This window comes from Triturus cristatus, chromosome 10 (genome assembly GCF_964204655.1).
Source record: "Triturus cristatus chromosome 10, aTriCri1.1, whole genome shotgun sequence".
NCBI lineage: Eukaryota > Metazoa > Chordata > Amphibia > Caudata > Salamandridae > Triturus > Triturus cristatus.
The window spans coordinates 565,801,277-565,816,171 of record NC_140593.1 but is presented as its reverse complement, the minus strand read 5'-3'; the positions used below and the strand labels follow the sequence as shown (position 1 = coordinate 565,816,171).

Genomic DNA, 14,895 nt, shown 5'->3' with positions numbered 1-14,895 from the left:
GTATGTATATTCTTGAAGACGAATTCCCCAGCGTTCAATTCTTGGTGGCATTTTAGCTTGGAGATTTCCAAATATGGTTATCAGGGCTTGGTGGTCCATGATGAGTGTGAAGTGTTTCCCATAGATAAAGATGTGAAAGTGCTCACAGGCCCAGACTACTGCATTCGTTTCTTCCTCCGGCTGGGAGTATGCTTGTTCGGTGTCCATCAGGCTGCGGCTGGCATACGCTACTATGTGGCGTTGGTCACTTTCCATGTAATACTGAGCCAATATGGCTCCCAGTCCCACCGGACTGGCATCCACTGTGATCTCCATCTTCCAACGAGGGTTGAAGTACGCCACATTTTTGGCAGATTCAACGGCTGTTTTAATTGCGTGGAATGCTTGCTCACAGCTGGTGGTCCATTGGAATGTGTGACCTTGTTTGGTCAGTTTCCTCAGTGGATAGCGGATAGTGGCATAGTCCTTAATATACTGTGCGCAGTAGCTGGCCATTCCTAGAAATGACCGTACATATCCAGCATCTCGAGGGCGAGGGGTGTCGTTCAGCGCTGCAATTTTTTCAGGATCTCGTCTCATTCCTATGCACGAGAAGATGTGTCCATAAAACTTTAAGGTGGATTTGTGAAATTAACATTTGTCTTTGTTGAGTGGTAGATTTGCTTCCAGTAATGCGTGACATACTCGATCCAGTGCTTTATTGTGTTCCTCTACAGTTGCTCCAAACACGAGGATGTCGTCACTATAATTAAGAGTGTTGGGAATGTGATGGATCACTCTTCTGATTACTTCCTGAAAGATCTCAGCAGCCGAAGAGACTCCAAAGCTGTCGTTTGTACCTGAATAGACCTTGATGACTCGAAAATGTGGTAATGTATTGTGACCTTTCGTGCAATTCAAGCTGGTGATAGCCCTTGTTAAGATCTCGTTTGGAAAATATTTGTGCACCATTCAAGGTCGCGATCATGTCACTGATATGAGGTCCAGGGAGTCTTTCCCTTTCAATGGCAGTATTGTGCGCTCTCAAGTCAACACATAGGCGGACTTTGCCTTCTGATCCTTTCTTTGGTACTATAACCACTGGAGATACCCAGGGAGTGGAACCAGAAGTTCTTTCAATGATGTGTGCCCGTAGAAGATCCTGCAGCTCTTCTTTCACCGACAGATGAAATGGTATTTTCCTGTGGTGTTGAGCTATAGGCGTCACCCGTTCATTGATATGCAAACAAACTTGAAAATTGGTAATTTTTCTGAGTCTTGTAAACAATTTCGAAGACTTGGGATCTATGTCAGGTTCATCATCCACTCTGAATAATATCTCCACCAGTTGAAGTCGTTCCGCTGTGGGCAAGCTAAGAAGGCAGTCAGCTTTAGGCCCTTTGATCACGTGAATGTGAGCTGGAATAGTTCTATCTTTGTATGTGAGGGAGGTCTGAAATTGTCCTAAGCATGGAAGGGGCTCCTTCGACATTCATGTGTATACTCGCACTGCAGCTTTATGCAGGAGCGGTCGTGGAGCCATTTTGTTGAGTAATCTCGGCTAAGTGCTCACCCATTTGGAGGTGCAGTCTTGGATATTACTTTAGCCTGTCCGGGTCTGCGACCATGCAGACATACTCCTCACTGTCTTCCGATACCGGTGTGAGGGACCTTGATTCCCGAGATTCTGATCATTGTGATTTACGAGAGACATGAGAATAGAGACTCCAACGTAACGAGCTGGAGGACGTATCTCTGCAATCTCGTACTGCTTTGGCGTGATGTCGAGAGCTGTAGTGTTTGAATTGCCTGAGAGTGTCTCTGCGAGTTGCTCTGCATACCTTTTCAAAATGGTTTTCTTTGCCACATTGCCGACACTTCTGACCTAATGGAGGGCAAGTCTCAGTGTGAGGGAAGTCTTGACCGCAGCGATAACATTTGAGCTGTCGATCCCGTCCCTTGTCAGTCCAGTCTGGACAGCAACGACGACTTGGTCTGTGAGAATATTCCTTGGACTTGGACGGTCTTCGACCTGCAGAGGAGTGACGCTCCGTGTGACGAGATTGAATTCAGAAAGCTTGTTCCCGTTTCTCACCTTTTCCAGCTTCCATTTGTTTAGCATGTTCTTCTGCCTGATCATTGACTCTCATCATTTCTTCAATTTCATCCAAGGAATAGCTCTTCTTTAGAAGGCGTCTGTGTAGGGACTCAGATTGACACCCTTCAATTATACAGAGGCGGAAAGCATCTTCAGTTGAGAAGGAGTCAAACGCATAGTAACGTGCTAGCTGTTTAAGACGCGATATAAATTCTCCCGTAGATTCATCCTTTGCTTGGGAGGCTAAATTGGAAGTATAACATTCATAGTCAGTGTTTCGTTTGTGAAGAAATTTTCTGTTGAGCGCTTCACGCACATCTTTGTAAGATGATGCAACATCAGCTGCGTAAAGATGCGCCCATGGGTCGCCGGAGCGGGCTAGGGCGTCGATCTTTGGCACAGATGATGCTGAGAGGTTGGCTCAATAAGGGGCCAAAGCACAACTTCCCCACTCGTCGGGGTCGTGTGCTGTGCAAGGGGTGGCCGGTGTCCTGGGGTATTGGGGATCTCGGCACCCACGGGGTCCACGGTGCTGAGCTTTGCTGTGCACACTCACTGGCCTCTGGGATGCTTGGAAACCCACCTCAAGGTAGGAAAGAGTCGTCGATGTCCGTAGGAGCAGCGAAGTTCCAACCGGGTCACTTGCAGTGTTTCAGGTGCCTGCCAAGCAGGGGGGTAACTCCTTTACCCCAAGGGAAATTTCTTCCTTTAGCTGTGTGGCAGCAAGTCGAAGTTCAAGTCTGTAAAGTCCAAGAATAATCTGAGGCTCTGTATTCACCTTTATCCAAAGATCAGGGGAGTGTCCAGATCAGAGCCCACCAATGAGAGTTCAGGCGGGAAAGGGTGGCTACACCCTCTCCCCTTTGTGTGGTTTCCCGCCTGGGCTGGGGACAGGATGCCCCTGAACCGGTTTGAGGCGGTGTATGCAGAAGTAGGCACTGGAGAAGCCTACGTGCAAGTCTGAAAGACATCCTATGGTGCACCCACCCAGTTCCAATCCACATAGTCTGTCTGGGGAGGTGGGAGCCCCTCCCTGCAACAAGATTCCTATTGTCCAGCTGCCGTGGCTGGAGTTCTGCCCAGCAACAGGCAGCCAGAGTTGTGTAGGTGGCGGGTAGCATACATTTTGTACTACGTGTGCACTTTTAAATTGGTGTCTAAAATCTGCCGCTTTTACCATATCGCCCCTATAGCAGGAGGGAATCATGGTTGGATTGGGGGTATGATTCCTACATGTTTGACACCAAACACGACATGGTTCTGTGCAGCCACTCTCAAGTTATCACGCTATCGCGATTACTTATAATACGGTTAAGAGTATATGGTATGGCTGCACTACAAACAACCCAGCAATAGTTTTACGAAGGTTGCAGAGGGGCCCTACTCAGGTAGGGGTTCCCCCTCACACATATCTCAGCACCCTGCCTTGTAAGATTAGCAAGGCCTGCCTTAGGGATGACCTATGAGGATATATGTGTTGTATTAAGTGGGATACAGGATACCTATATCCCTGCAAGGGGTGCAAGCACTACCTTACCCAGACTACAGTAGTGGTCTGGTGGTGTCAGTTTGTATGGCTGTCCCAGGGGTGGCACAATAAGTGCTGCAGCCCCTGGTATGCCTCTGAGGGACCCATGCCCTGGGTACCTAGGGTACCATCTACAAGGGGCTGACAGGGTGTCCTCAGTATCCAATTGTGATGTACCTAGGGTACTCACATCAGTTTAGAGAGTAAGCAGATAGGCTGGGGTCCTGGATAGCAGGGCCACAGCCTGGCTAGAGTCATAAAACAGTCAAAACATCAGCAAAATGTTGGGGGCAACTATGCAGTCGATGCCACTCTCCCACATAACCCCCCCCCAACGCAGGGACATAAAACTAACCTTGACCAGTTGAGTCTTCATGTTCCAAGTGGAAATATCTGGAGAGGCCATCTGCATTGGCATGGTTGCTCCCAGGTCTATGTTCCACTGTATAGTCCATCACCTGTAGGGAAATGGACCACCTGAGTAGTTTGGGGTTTTCACCCTTCATCCGTTTTAGCCATAGGAGGGGCTTATGGTCGGTTTGAACAATGAAGTGAGTGCCAAACAAGTATGGCCTCAGCTTCTTCAAGGCCCAGACCACAGCAAAGGCCTCCCTCTCTATAGCCGACCAATGTTTCTCTCCGGGGGTCAACTTTCTGCTAATAAAAGCTACTGGTTGATCCTGGCCCTCTTCATTCAGTTGTGATAATACAGCACCTACCCCCACCTCAGAAGCATCAGTTTGAACTATGAATTCTTTGGAGTAGTTGGGGCTTTGGAGCACTGGAGCAGAGCACATTGCCTGTTTTAGGTCATCAAAATCTTCTGACAGCTGACAGTCCACTGAACTTTCTTGGGCATCCTCTTAGAGGTTAAGTCATTTAAGGGGGTCACAATGGATCCATATCCCTTCACAAATCTTCTGTAATAACCAGTCAGGCCTAAGAAAACTCAGACCTGAGTCTGGATGGTTGGAGCAACCCAGTCCATGATGGTCTGGATTTTGCTCTGTAGTGGTTGAACCTGGCCTCCACCTACAAGGTGGCCCAGGTACACAACCTGACTCTGCCCTATCTGGCACTTAGTAGCCTTGATAGTGAGTCCTGCCTTTTGCAGGGCTTCCAAAACTTTCCTCAGGTGGATCAGGTGATCTTCCCAGGTGGAGCTGAAGACAGCAATATCATCTAGATATGCTGCACTAAAGTCATCCAGGCCTGAGAGGACTTGGTTCACCAACCTTTGAAAAGTGGCAGGTGCATTTTTCAAACCAAAGGGCTTTACAATAAATTGATAATGCCCACCAGGGGTAGAAAATGCAGTTTTGGCTTTTGCAGATTTAGCTAACCTTATCTGCCAGTAGCCAGCTGTCAGATCAAATGTGCTCATATATTTGGCTGAGGCCAATTTATCTATGAGCTCATCTGCTCTGGGAATGGGATTTGCATCAGTCCTAGTGACTGCATTGAGTCCTCTGTAGTCGACACAGAACCTCACCTCTCTCTTGCCGTCTTGGGTGTGAGGTTTGGGTACCAGGACTAATGGGCTAGCCCAAGGGCTGTCTGAGGGCTCAATGATTCCCAATTCCAACATCTTTTGGACTTCTGTCCTTATGCAGTCCCTGACATGGTCAGGTTGCCTGTAGATCTTATTCTTCACAGGCAGACTGTCCCCAGTGTCCACTTCATGAGTGCACCAGGTGGTCTGACTTGGAGTCAGTGAAAACATATGCCTGAATGACTGGAGAACTTGTCTGCAGTCAGACTGTTGCTGGGCAGTGAGGCTGCCTGCCAAGGCTACACCATCTACTGACCCATCATCAGGGTTGTGAGAGAGCAGGTCTGGGAGAGGGTCACTCTCCTCCTCCTGTCCCTCATCCGTTGCCATGAGCAAGCCCATGTCAGCCCTGTCCACATATGGTTTCAGTCTGTTCACATGAAGTACCCTGTGGGGACTTCTGGGAGTGCCAAGGTCCACCAAGTAGGTGACCTCTCCCTTCTTTTCCAATATGGTATGTGGTCCACTCCATTTGTCTTGGAGGGCTGCTGGGGCCACTGGCTCCAACACCCATACCTTCTGCCCTGGCTGGTACACCACCAGTACAGCCTTTTGGTCATGCCAGGCTTTTTGCAATTCCTGACTTGCCTCAAGGTTTTTTGTCGCATTCTTCATATACTCAGCCATCCGGGAGCGGAGTCCAAGTACATAGTTCACAATATCCTGTTTAGGGGGCTTGAGAGGTAACTCCCATCCCTCCTTTACTAGACAGAGTGGCCCTCTGACAGGATGACCAAACAAAAGTTCAAAAGGGCTGTAACCAACCCTCTTCTGTGGCACCTCCCTGTATGCAGAGAAGGGAGGGCAGAAGAACATCCCATTTTCGCCTAAGCTTTTCTGGGAGTCCTTTGATCATACCCTTTAGGGTCTTGTTAAATCTCTCAACAAGCCCATTGCATTGAGGATGATAGGGGGTGGTGAACCTGTAGTTGACACCACACTCCTTCCACATTGCTTTGAGGTAGCTACTCATAAAGTTTGTACCTCGGTCAGACAAAACCTCCTTAGGGAAACCCACCCTGGAAAAGATTCCCAGGAGGGCCCTTGCCACCACAGGTGCTGTGATGGTCCTAAGGGGAATAGCTTCTGGGTATCTGGTAGCATGATCCACTACCACCAGAATAAACCTGTGCCCAGATGCTGTTGGTGGGTCAAGGGGACCAACAATGTCAATTCCTACCCTTTCAAAGGGGACCCCCACCACAGGTTGTGGTATCAGGGGGGCCTTTGTGGATTTACCTGCCTTGCCACTGGCCTGACAGGTAATGCAAGAGCTACAGAAACTCTTACAGTTCTCACTCATTTGAGGCCAATGAAAGTGAGGGACAATTCTGTCCCATGTCTTATTTTGGCCTAGGTGTCCTGCTAAGGGAATATCATGGGCCAGTGTGAGTAGGAAACCCCTAAACTTCTGAGGTATGACCAACCTCCTGGCTGCACCAGGCTTGGGGTCTCGACCCTCAGAGTAAAGGAGTCCATCATCCCAATATATCTTATGGGTTCCACTAGCATTCCCAGCAGCCTCAGCAGCAGCCTGCTGTCTGAGGGGTTCAAAAGTGGGGCAGCTCTGCTGCTCCAGGCTCAAGTCTGCCCTAGAAGGTCCCCCTGTCCCCAAGAACTCAACCTGATCAGGCTCAAGTTCATCTTGGACAGTTCTTTCTTCAGGTGTCAGATCCTCTTCTGCTATAAGAGTCTCTTCAGACTGATCCTGGGGGGGAGGCACTGCCTTACCCCTGCTACTCCTTCTCTTGGAAGGTCCTTGGTCCATTTTTCCAGGATCCAGGGCCTGTTCAGTTTCTGTCAGCTTAGCTTTTGACCTTGTCAGGGCAAACACTTCTGCAGGGATACCCAGCATCGCTGCATGGGTAGTCAGCTCCACCTCAGCCCATGCTGAGGTCTCCAAATCATTCCCTAGCAAACATTCTACTGGTAGGTCTGCACTCACCACAACCTTCTTTAGGCCAGTTACCCCTCCCCAAGAGAAGTTAACAACTGCCAGAGCATGGTTAGTACTGACATTGCTTGCATTGGTCACTTGGTAAGTTTCTCCAAGTATGATCTGGCTAGGGTCCACAAGGTCCTTAGTCATCATGGTGACACTAGCCCCTGTGTCCCTGTAAGCTAGAGACTCCCTTCCATTTATTCTAGGCTGTTGCTTGTATTTGCCCACACCACTGGGACTCACAAATAGGGACAGGTCCCCATCACAAACCAATACAGCCTGAGTAGGCATTCTGACTAGGCCAGAGTCCTCTCCAGATCCCAGGGTCAACCCTACTATACCCTTGTTCTGTGTACCACCACTAATAGCTGGACTAGGGGGAACAGATGCCTTAGGGGCAGGTGTAGTGGTACTTGTGGGGTCTTTGGCCTTATTACAGTCTGAAGTCCAATGGGTTTTCTGTTTACAGATTTTACACCATGGCTTCCTTGGCTGCTTAGCCTTGTTGGATTGGGAATTTGGAGGCCTGTTGAAGACTCCTGGTCTTTTCCCTTTTCCCCACCCTTCTCAGAGTTTTTGACATCTTCCTTTTTAGTTGCACCCCCCAAGGGCTGGACCTTTTTCTTGATCCTGGTTCTGACCCACTTGTCTGCCTTCTTTCCCAATTCTTGGGGAGAGGTCAGATCTGAGCCCACCAGGTGCTGATGCAATAGCTGATTCTGACAATTATTAAGGATCTGCTCCCTCATGATGAGATTGTATAATCCTTGGTAATCATTTACTTTACTGCCAGTTAACCCACCTTCCAGAGCCTTATTAGCACAATCTACAAAGTCTACCTATTCTTGATTCTGTGCTTTTTGGGTAGCTCTGAACTTTAACCTGTATTGATCAGTGGTTAGACCAAACCCATCTATCAAAGCATCTCTCAAGATATAATAATCATCTGCATCCTCTTCCCTAACAGAGAGGAGCTTGTCTCTTCCTTTGTCTGCAAAGGAGAGCCATAAGATTGCTGCCCACTGCTCTACTGGGACCCTCTGAACTTTACAGGCACTCTCAAGTGCAGTGATCCACTTATGGATGTCATCCCCTGTCTGATAGGGGGGCACAATCTTATGCAGGTTCCTACTGTCAGGAGCGTTCTCTCTAACTCTAGGGGTATTATTACTGCCACCAGGGGTCTCTAGACCCCATTTTCTTGAAGCTTTCTAAAGCTCCAGGGACTCCCTGTCTAATGCTAACTGTTCTCTTCTGAGCTGAAGCTTGGCTTGCTCAAACTGGATCAATCTACATTTCCTCTCTTGGAGGATTCTCTTCTCTGAGAAGAGGCAGAGGTCCTTTTGGATCTCCCAGAATGGTTAGACTCCTCTGAGGGGTATCTGTTCCTTCTTTTTGGATCCACCACTCTCCCATTAGGGATGGAGGGAGTGCCTCTTGGGCCATCACCTCCATGTTGTGAGTGGTCTGGTTCATCCAGGTCAAGTTCAACTTCCTCTTCCTGGTCCTCATCAGAGTCCACTACCTGGGTGTCCTCTTCTGTGGGATGCCCACCCAACCTGTCTACCCTCTCAGACACTAGAGTCTGCTTGAAGTCTGCAATGAGCAGGATTTCCCTGAGACGTTGAGTGTTGGCACCTTTGTTTGTCTTCAGTTGTCTAGTAGTGCACATCTCCCTAAGCTCAGCAAAAGAGAGGTTGTCATACTTGTTGACTGGGACCCTCTGTGGTCCTTCCAGGGCCTTATGGGCTCCTGAACCTAAAGACATTTCTAGTGTAGTGGTACTGGTGTATCTACCTACACTAGGTGTGGCCTACTGAACCCTTTCTTGAGATGTAGTCAAGGTGTGCTAAGCTGTACCACTGTTACCTGCCCCAGGGAAGCCGGGTGCATAGGTCGTTTTCAATGTCGGGTCGCGGGCTGATTTTCAATGGCAAAACGTGAAGAACTGCTGCTAGCAAGAAGCGTCGTCGATGTCGTGAAGATTGAAGATGTAGATCTTGAAGAGAAGGACCTGAAAGCAGAGGGGACAGAGTCTGGGTCACAGCACAGTGACCAGGGGGCCTAGGAGAAAGAGCCCTTCAATGTCGGTTGCTTCCAGGTGGAAGGTGGGTAGCTTGGATCGTCAGCCACGGGGTCCAGGAGGCTTCAAGGAAGGCCAGCTTCTGGAGGGCGACTGTCCCACGAAGGATGAGGGTCGCTGCGGTGTTTAGTGTCCGGATTGGATCCACTAAGCCTTGGCAACCGCAATCCACGCAAGAATCACAAAACAGCTACTGGTGCAGACCCACAAGGTCTGAGCGAGGTCTCCAGCGAGGAGACTGAAGAGCAGGCCTGGAGCAACCAGGGGAACTCTTGGAAGTGAAGATTGACCTCCGCCAGGGCCCACCAGTCGAGAGACAAGGGACCGCGGGAGGCAGCAATTTGGCGTGCGTAAAGATGCGCCCACGGGTCGCCGGAGCGGGCTAGGGCGTCGATCTTTGGCACAGATGATGCTGAGAGGTTGGCTCAATAATGGGCCAAAGCACAACTTCCCCACTTGTCGGGGTCGTGTGCTGTGCAAGAGGTGGCCGGTGTCCTGGGGTATTGGGGATCTCGGCACCCACGGGGTCCACGGTGCTGAGCTTTGCTGTGCACACTCACTGGCCCCTGGGATGCTTGGAAACCCAGCTCAAGGTAGGAAAGAGTCGTCGATGTCCGTAGGAGCAGCGAAGTTCCAACCGGGTCACTTGCAGTGTTTCAGGTGCCTGCCAAGCAGGGGGGTAACTCCTTTACCCCAAGAGAGATTTCTTCCTTTAGCTGTGCGGCAGCAAGTCGAAGTTCAAGTCTGTAAAGTCCAAGAATAATCTGAGGCTCTGGGGACCCTGTATTCACTTTTATCCAAAGAACAGGGGAGTGTCCAGATCAGAGCCCACCAATGAGAGTTCAGGCGGGAAAGGGTGGTTACACCCTCTCCCCTTTGTGTGGTTTCCCACCTGGGCAGGGGACAGGATGCCCCTGAACCGGTTTGAGGCGGTGTATGCAGAAGTAGGCACTGGAGAAGCCTGCGTTCAAGTCTGAAAGACATCCTATGGTGCACCCACCCAGTTCCAATCCACATAGTCTGTCTGGGGAGGTGGGAGCACCTCGATGCAACAAGATCCCTATTGTCCAGCTGCCGTGGCTGGAGTTCTGCCCAGCAACAGGCAGCCAGAGTCGTGTGGGTGGCGGGTAGCATCCATTTTTTACTACGTGTGCACTTTTAAATTGGTGTCTAAAATCTGCCGCTTTTACCATATCGCCCCTCTACCAGGGGGGAATCATGACCTCACTCCCATGGTTGGATTGGGGGTATGATTCCTACATGTTTGACACCAAACACGACATGGTTCTGTGCAGCCACCCTCAAGTTATCACGCTATCGCGATTACTTATAATGCGGTTAAGAGTATATGGTATGGCTGCACTACAAACAACCCAGCAAAAGTTTTACGAAGGTTGCAGAGGGGCCCCACTCAGGTAGGTGTACCCCCTCACACATATCTCAGCACCCTGCCTTGTAGGATTAGCAAGGCCTGCCTTAGGGGTGACCTATGAGGATATATATGTTGTATTAAGTGGGATACAGGATACCTATATCCCTGTAAGGGGTGCAAGAACCACCTTACCCAGACTACAGTAGTGGTCTGGTGGTTTCAGTTTGTATGGCTGTCCCAGGGGTGGCACAATAAGTGCTGCAGCCCCTGGTAGGCCTCTGAGGGACCCATGCCCTGGGTACCTAGGGTACCATCTACAAGGGGTTGACAGGGTGTCCTCAGTATCCAATTGGGATGTACCTAGGGTACTCACATCAGTTTAGAGAGGAAGTAGATAGGCTGGGGTCCTGGATAGCAGGGCCACAGCCTGGCTAGAGTCATAAAACAGTCAAAACGGGGGCAACTATGCAGTCGATGTTACTCTCCTAAATTACCTGTTTACATATCAGCCGAAAAGTAATTGCAGCAGTTGTTGATATCACGGTTGACAGAGCGAGTGCAAACAGCTTTAAACATTGGTGAAGAATCACAGGGGGGAGGATGTGGTTTAACGGAATTAACATAAGCCTACATGCTTCTGATATAGGTGTGAAAAAGCAGTGCCGTTTGAAGGCGCTAACTAGCTCAGCCTGCAGAGATGAGGCATTGTTTACAAAGTACATAAAGTTAGAACACAACTCACTCGTGAGCCTGCTCAGCTGGAACAGCTGCTTTCTCAAAGCTCGTTCTCCAAGACACAGAGATGTATTAAGCCATAGGCACAGTGGGCTCTGGCCCGGGCCCCCAGCCTTTCAAGGGTGGGGGGCCTGTTAGAGCCAGCTTTGTTCTGCAGATAGTCTTGCTCTGATGTCCTTGAATAATTCTTAAACAGACTGCTGTATATAGCGTTTTCCCTTTGCGCTGCTGCGCCATTGAATAAAATGCCTGCGACTCCAGTATTGGGCCTCTGTGTGGTGTGTAACGAATTGTTTGACGGGCTGCTCCGTGCCTGTTGTTAGAGGCCACCCTGTAGGGTCGGAGGCTCCATGCTCGGAGGCTGTTTGATATATATATATATATATATCAATTACCTACTGGCATTTGCCAGTAGGTAGTTATAGTTAGGACCTATTTTCCATAGGAAATTCGTAAAATTCTATTTGGAATAACGTTGGCGCCGATTGACGGATCTTGGCGAAATTTTCCAAACATTTGGCTAGCTCCGGTCCGCTCCTATCTTGAAAATTTCACGGTTATTCGTCAAGTGGGGGCCGAGAAAAAAGGGGGGTCCCAAAACGCGTTTTCCCCATGCATTTTCCATAGGACCTGTTGACGCAGCTACAGCCCGAACTGTTGAACGGAATTACACCAAATTTGGCAAAGAGGTAGTCCTCAGTTCAGACTCGTGCCTTTTGCTTAAATGGTGTAAATCCGTTCAGTAGTTCCTGAGAAAATTAGAGTTAAAAAGATAGATATATCTGGGCGGAGCCTAACCACACATCTCATCGTGAGATCTGATTAGCTGTCAGTACTTCATCCAAGAAGTGTTGGCGGCCATCTTGGGACCAATATACATGATAGCACCTCATTAAAAAGCATTGCAGTCAATAGAAGGTTTTAAGAGTTTAGTTACATTATAAATCATTTGTTGATGGTACCATACTCATTTTAGGAATTGTGGTGTGTTCTAAGGTGATTTTACCATGTGAAAAAGCCTTCTGCTGTGATATCATGAATCATGTTTGAGAGAAAACTATTTTCTCATGCTTTTCCCACAGAGGTTTGGAAGGTGATCTATAAGCTAAACTGAGAGCATATTTTCTGTAAATTCACATTATCTTTCTCAGTCATGTGAGAATGAAGTCTGACATTCTCAGTAAAACATGTACATCCAACAAGGGCAGAGACTGTCAGTTGATTCCTTTGTGTTCTACTGCAGCTTCCCAGAGTGTTCCAAAGAACAACTAAAGCGCTAAAAGTCCTACTTATGACAAACGTATTGCACACCTGAAGCCATCTTGATTGGAATAAAGTGGTAACTCTTAAAACATTTAATTTAAAAAGGAACAAAATGAGGGGGTTCATTTTGCCATAGAAAGTATGATTAGTGCTGCAGAAAGAAAAATTAGGGCACATTTTGAGTGACTTCTCAAATCCTCTTATATTTCATTAAAAAATTCTGACATGCAGACTGAAACATGCACTTTGAATACCAGCAGCAGACTTCCCTGGTGAGCAGTAGCTTTACTACAGTGATCTAATGAGCAACTAGAGTGCTAACATTCAGAATTTATGGCAAATGTGTGACACATCTGAATGTCTTCTTGATGGAACCAAAGTAAAAAACCGAAAGTATTTCCTACTGAGGAGACTGCAGTAAATGAGGAAATTAGGAAACTTCATAACAAATAAATCTCCCAAGATGGCCACCAGAGACAAAAGAGCCCAAATGCAGCACAAATATCACCCAGATGTAGCCCACATGTAGCCCAATGACAGAAGTGTGCAAAACACTTATTTTTTGTGTATTTGCAGTTTTATATAGTGCAGACTTGTCAGGTATTGGAGTGCTTTACATGAGCATTGATTACATCACACAAGATCAAATTCATTTTGGTTGTAGACATGGGAAGATTAAGTGATTTGAACAGAATCACAGAATGTTGAGCGAAAGCAGAAACTCCAACCTGGTTCCCCAGTTGCCAAGTCTGCAGCTCTGGAAGTCGCTGTTTGAAAACTCAGAAAATATGTCCTCATTTTAGTTTTTTAGAGCACTAACCATAATTATGATGCAAATAAGACCCTCTCATATATGTAATTTCTAAAGGAAATGCTCTAGGTATTACAGTTTTGATTACATGAAGATGACGTCAGGCGTTCCACACTTTTGTAATAAATATAGAATGTTAGCAATCTAGTTGTTCATTGGGATACTGTTGAGAGGCAGAGGCCAGGGGCACGGACTCTGAAAATTGAAGGCAGGTAGGAGATTGCAGAGGCAACAATTTGACCACACTGGGCAGGCAGGAAGGGCAGTGGCAGCACAACAGACTATGGAGGGCAGTGGAAAGGGGTCAGGGGCAACAAACCAACAATAGAGGACTGGCAAGAGAGGCTGTGGCAATATAATAGATCATTGTGGGCAGAAGAAAGAGGCAGTGGTAGTACAACCATACATGCCAACAGACCTGTTTCAGCCAGGAAACGTCCAATGTTTTTAAGCTCAAATGGGCTTTATTTGATCTGTCTCCTGTCTACAATCTCCTCTTTTTCAATGTAACTCAAAGGGGAAAATCAATACCCCTGTTTTTTTCAAAATCTCCCTCTTACCAAGTTCAAAATGTTCGCAAGTATGGTACATTGGATCATGGTAGGCAGGAGGAATTGGGGTAGGGACATGGACTTGGATAACAGAGGACAGGAGGGACATGGAGAGGTGCACCAAACTGACTCTACAGGGCAGGCATCCGGGTTTGCAGCAGCACAATACACCACACAGGGCATTTGGGACGGGAGTGCAGCACAACAATCCATAGAAAGCAATAGGGAGGGGACAGGACCATGCACATGGACAACAGAGAACAGAGGGGAAAGAGGCAATGGTAGCTAGCTTACCATAATGGACAGATAGGAGAGAAAGCTGCAGCATAACAGACCATAAAGGGCAGGAGGGACGGATCAGGGGCATTACAATGGAACAGACAAGCCAGGAGGGAGGGAATAGGGGTCTGCACATGGAAACAGAGGGCTGGGGGCAAGGGGGCAGGGCAGGAGCAGCAAGATGACGATGGAGGTCAGGCAGGATGGGCACTAGAAACAAGACACACCATGGAGAGCAACAGTGAGACTATGATGGCATACACACAGACCATGGAGGGAAGGTGGGAGGGGGTCAGGGGCAGCTATCTGACCACACAGGGAAGGTGAGAGGGGCCATGGCAGAACAGATGACCATGCATGGCAAGCAGGAGGGTTAGTGGCAGCACAATGGCTATGATGGGCAAGAAGGAGTGTGCAGGGGCATGCACAAAGGACCATGGAGGATAGAAGGGAGGGTCAGGACCTGGGCACAGACAAGAGAGTTCAGAGGAAGGGGCCTCACAACAGACCGCGCGGGGCAGGCAGGAGGAGCAGTTGCAGCACAACAGACCAGGGAGGGCAGAAGGGTGTGGCAGTAAAATGGACCATGGAGGACAGGAGGAAGGGGATAGGGGCATGGCATGTGGACAGGCAGGGTGGAGGTGGCAGGGACAGGTTACAGTCATCTGACAATGCTAGGCAGGTGGGAGGGGAGTGGCAGCT

The 14,895-nt window shown here is 48.6% G+C and overlaps 1 protein-coding gene across 1 annotated transcript in view; it reads left to right on the top strand.

Moving 5' to 3' along the window:
- The window catches only part of NTAN1 (N-terminal asparagine amidase), a 297,100-nt gene that overhangs the window by 175,466 nt on the left and 106,739 nt on the right, over positions 1-14,895 (top strand). The window lies entirely within an intron of this gene.